This window comes from Leptonychotes weddellii, chromosome 14, assembly GCF_054177405.1.
Source record: "Leptonychotes weddellii isolate Sample4059 chromosome 14, ASM5417740v2, whole genome shotgun sequence".
Taxonomy (NCBI): domain Eukaryota; kingdom Metazoa; phylum Chordata; class Mammalia; order Carnivora; family Phocidae; genus Leptonychotes; species Leptonychotes weddellii.
This window is the reverse complement of record NC_138382.1, coordinates 72710335-72715587: the sequence shown is the minus strand read 5'-3', so window position 1 is coordinate 72715587 and position 5253 is coordinate 72710335. Positions and strand designations below refer to the sequence as shown.

The 5253-nt window shown below is 44.3% G+C and overlaps 1 long non-coding RNA gene across 1 annotated transcript; it reads right to left on the bottom strand.

Moving 5' to 3' along the window:
* Nucleotides 1-1082: 1082 nt before the first annotated feature.
* LOC115942300 (uncharacterized) lies at nt 1083-4727 on the bottom strand. The gene is made up of 3 exons (XR_004076902.2): nt 4307-4727; nt 3626-3669; nt 1083-1231 (listed from the first exon to the last, which is right to left on the bottom strand). It is a non-coding gene; the product is annotated as an uncharacterized LOC115942300 (long non-coding RNA).
* Between the last annotated feature and the right edge of the window lie 526 nt (nt 4728-5253).

The window sequence follows — 5253 nt, the reverse complement described above, 5'->3', positions numbered from 1 at the left end:
TTTTTAAATAATAAAAATAAAAATATATCTAAGTTCCTGCTCTTATAGAGCTTACACTGTAGTGGAAGAGGCAGACAAAAACAAACCAATAATTTATAATATGTCGGTCCTAAAAAAAAAAATGTAGGGGAAGGGGGATAAAGGAAGCTGTGTGCATGTGCATGAGTGTGTTATTTTATATGGGGTTAAAGAAGGCCTCACTGATTCAATGATATTTGAAAAAGGCCTGAAGTTCCTGAAGGAGTGAACTAGGTGGGATAAGGTAGTTCTAGGCAGTGGGAATAGCAAGTAAAAACATCTTTTATATAATTTTTTATGTAGAAAATCCAAAAAATATACATCATTAGAACTAACAAGAATATTTGCCAGGGTTGCCAGATACAAGATAAATATTCAAAAACTGCTGGGGCTTCTATGCAATAGCAGCAACCAATTAGGACACAGAGTGTGAAAAAGAAAAAGATTTCATTTACAATGGCAACAAAACCAACATAACTATGACTAAATGTAACAGAAGATACACAAGATCTATGTAAAAATGAATTATATATCTTTACTGATCTAATAAAACTGAGTCTAATAACATCTAAAAATAATATCTAAATAAATCATTTATGTTTATCAGTGGAAAGGCTCAGTGTTGTAAAGATAGTGAGCCTCCACATATTAATATAGAAATTAAATGGAGGGCACCTGGGTGGCTCAGTCGGTTAAGCGTCTGCCTTCGGCTCAGGTCATGATCCCAGGTCCTGGAATTGAGTCCCACGTCGGGCTCCTTGCTCAGTGGGCAGCCTGCTTCTCCCTCTCCCTCTGCTGCTCCCCCTCCTTGTGCTCTCTCTGTCTGTCAAATAAATAAGAAATCTTAAAAAAAAAAAAAAAAGAAATTAAATGGAATTCCAACCAAAGGCACAGCAAGGCTTTCTGACGAAACTTGGTAAACTAATCTTAAAATTTGTATGACAATAAGGGCCAAGAATACCTGAGACAATTTTGAAGAGGAACAAGAGGATAGGGAGATACTTAGCCCTACTCTATTAGGGTGACAGTAGCTGAAACAAACCTCAACATCTTTATGACTCAAACATGATAAAAGTTTATTTCTGGCTTTATAAATCCAAAATGGATGTTCCTGATCAGTGGGCATCTCTCCCTCAAGCAGCAAGTTGTAGACCCAGTCTTCTTCCATTTCTGGTTCCCATCTTTCAAGGTCACCATGCACGCTCGCATCAAGCTGGTGGAAAAGGAAAGAGAATGAAGGATCATGAATGGAAGTTTTTGTAAGCAATGCCTCGAAATGGTGTACGTTGTTTCCATTCACATCACTGGCCAGAACTCATTCATGTGGCCACACCTACTGCCAGGGAGGCTGTGAGACAGAGCCCAGCTGTGGTCCCAAAAACAAGAGGAAATAGGTATGGTGAAAAGCTAGCCAGTCTCTGTCATACTTGCCATATGTCCAGATTTCTTATACAGATATTATCATCTAAACTGTGTGGAGTGGCACAGGGATAAACAAATAGATCAACAGAACAGGAAACATAGCCCAGAAACTGAATTACACAAGTATTGGAAGTCCCTATATGATGGGGATAGCTTCACAATTCAGGGCGGAAGTGCGGAACCATGTAATGTATGGTACTGGGACAACTGGCCATCTCTATGGGAGTCAATGTAAAATAATATGTATGGAAGGCCATACACAAAAACCTAGATGACTTGAGGTCCTAAATGTAAGAGAGCAAAGACTTTAAAATAATTAGAAGAAAGTATCAGAGAATATCTTATGGTTTTGTTTAGGGAAAGATTTCTTGAACATGGGAAAGACAGAGAGAAAGAAGGGAGGAAACACCAACCGTGGAGGAAAAGACTGATACATTTGACTCTCCTTTCTGCCTCATTGTTTTGTCTATTACTGTGCCCAAACCACTGTAAAGAAAGATGTCCTCAATGAAAAAATTTTTTAAATCACAAGAGGAAACATTCCCAAAGTAGAAAACTGTAAAGGATTAATATTCAGGTTACATAACGAACTTCAATAAGATAAAGGCATACAACCAGCAGAAGAGTGGATAAAGGATATGAATAACTAATATGCAAAGGAAAAAATGGAATTTCCTATGAAAAATGAAAAGATGCCCAACTTCACTCATAATTATGGAAACACACACACACACACACACACAAAGGTCAACAATAAGATACCAGATCACATCAATGAAATGGGCAAAAATTTAAAAGTCTGGCAGTACCAAGTATTCTTAGTAAAGATGTGGAGAAATGAAGACTCTTGCACACTGTTGGTGGGAGACAAATTAGTGCAAATACTTTGGAGAGCAATTTGGAAATATAGCTTGACAATATACACATCCTGGGACCCAGCAATTCCTCCCCTTAGTATATGCCCCAGAAACATTTTGCTCCTAGACACAATGAGACATGCTGGAGGATACTCATTGGAGGATTATCTACAGTTGCAACAAAATTAAGAAACAATCTGTTTGTCTACCAATAGCAGAGTAAATAAAGAAAGTATGGTGTTTTTGTGCAATGGGCTATTCTTCTTCAGGTAAAATGAATGAACCTGGGCTACATGTAACAGCACGAACAAATCTTGGGAAAATAATGTTGAAAGCAAGTTGAGAATGATCCTGTTCATGTAAATATGAACAATGGCAGGTAACAGCTCATTTAAAAATTAAAAATATACAAAATAATACTATACTTTTATGGATAGCTACATAGGGAACGTACAAAAATGTGGATGGGCAGGACACACACCAACTTAGTTACGTATGAGTTAGTGCCAGTGAAGAGAGTAATGAAAAAGAATTAGGATGAGAGCAAAATCAGATAGAAGTAATATGGCAAAATGTTCATGGCTGCTAAATATGGGTGATGAGCAGAAAGGTTTTATTATATTACCCCCTATTCTTCCATATGTGTGAAATATTTTAAAATTTTATTTTTAAAAAATATTTTATTTATTTATTTGACAGAGAAAGAGATAGCGAGAGCAGGAACACAAGCAGGGGGAGTGGGAGAGGGAGAAGCAGGCTTCCCTCAGAGCAAGGAGCCCAATGCGGGGCTCGATCCCAGGACCCTGGGATCATGACCTGAGCCGAAGGCAGACGCTTAACGACTGAGCCACGCAGGCGCCCTATGTTTAAAATTTGAATAAAATAATTTCTAAAAATCTTAGGGAAGGATTCTGGTTGGTCTATCCTTGATCAGTCGCCCATTTACGAAGCAATCAACTGGAAGAAAATTGCAGTTCTGGGTATAGCTATATATACGCAGAATTCTGGGGATGCAGATAGTGTCCTTGAGAAGGAAGAGAAGTAGCACAGGCAATACCAAAGATGCCTACGCTGTGCTGGTCCCCGGGGCATAAGCAGCCAGGATATCTGGGATATTAACCCAGGAACAGATTAGAATCCCCAAGGAGCTTCTTTCAGGAATCAAACCCAAACCTGCTGAGTCAGAATTTCCCAGGCATTCACATTTCCAAAAAGCCTGCCAGTTGGTTCTGATGGGAAATCTTAAAGAATAATCATCTAAGGCCTTGGGTTCAAACCACAGGGTTGCATCCCTGACTCAGGTGAGCAGGGCCCAAGCTTTTACCCACCTAACATGTGCCTGGGTAGGGACTCCTTCAGTTTGAGAGACAGCCTGTGGACAAAGGAGAGGACACACATAGGTAGACTAGTTTCTAGGAACGCCCCATTTCCAGACTTCATCCTCCAATAATACCCTTGACCTTAACCACCCACCCTGGTTCCTCTGGAATTTGGCAATAGGAGGTACATTGGGGAGAGAGGAACTTGAGCTCCCCCTAGAGGCCAAAAGTGTTAATGTTGGTGATTCTCCAAAGCTCTTCTGCGTGGTTAAAAATAACAATAAGTAAAACAATGGCTTCCAGGGCAATTACTAAATGCCAGACACTGTGCAGAAATGAAGTGCCTAAAGTCCCTAAACTAAGGGGTGGCAAATTCGGGATTCGAACCCAGGTCTGTCAGACTCCCAGAGCCGTAGCATGGGGAATCTTGAGTCATTAAAGATCCTCCACAGTGTGGCAGCCACCAGCCTCCTCTCCTTACGCCTGCCCGCAGTGACACCCTAGAGTCTACTCTTCTCCAAGTACACGGAGCATCACGTGGTGGCTGTGATGCTGTTGATGCCCTCATGCCCTTCTTATTGTTGCCTTCCTGCCTGGTGTCCCCTGAGTATCCTTCCTACCAAAACATCTACGTGGCAAGTCCTAATTGTTCTTCAGGGCTCTGCAGAATGTATAACGTTGGTTGCTTACCTGTCTCCCCCATTCCGCTGTGCACTCCCAAGAGCGGGCATCGACTTACTCATCTCTGTGCCCCCAGCTGATGAGCGGAGTGAGGGGGTGAGCGAATACACGAATGAGTGAACGAATGAATGGTATTGGCGATGACAAGCAAATGGCAGCAGTGGCAGAGGGGGATGCGTGCCTGTAACCATAGTAACGATGATGTTGCTGTGTGATAGTGCTAGAGGTTGGTAACCATGGCAACACTGACAGTGAGGCCTGTTTGGACAGTACTAGCTCTGTCCACTGCCCGTCCATGCCAAGCCTGACCTGCTCAGGGGCCAAACAGGGTGATGCACGCAAGCAGCAACTGTTATCCTGCTCCCAAGACCCCCCGCCCCTCCCCAGGGCTGAATTTCACAGTGGTCGCATCCTCTTTCTGAGTGACCCATGAGACTCCTGGAAAACCGTGTTGGGGACGAGGGGGTACAGTCTGCCTGGATGTGTGTATATGTGCGCAGGCAAGAGGCAGCTGGATGGGCAAATGTGTAGGGTGTAGCTTGCGCTCAGGCTAGTCTTGTTCTCAGGGGAAGGGTCTGCAGCAAGTGTATTAGGGGAAGAGGGACAGCCCCCTATATGAGTGGGGGGCAGCGCCAGAGGCGTGGGGGCGGTGTGTAGGGAGGGAGGGCATCAGTCCATCGCGAGTGTGGCCGCAGTGCGCTGTTTCTGGGAGGGGCGACGCGGTGTGTGTGCGTGTGTGTGCGTGTGCGCGCGCGCGCGCGCTGGCGCTCTGTCGTGGGGGGCGGGGTTCCGGGGCTGCGGGGCGGGGACCCTGGCCGCACCGCCTGCGCGGCTGGGGGTGGGGGGTGCTCCGCCCCATCCATCACCCGAGCGCAGCGAGCAAGGCGGATATCACTGTGTCACGGGCGACTCCGCTCGCAGATCTTATCCTCTTCATTTCCGCCTGAGCCCAGCCC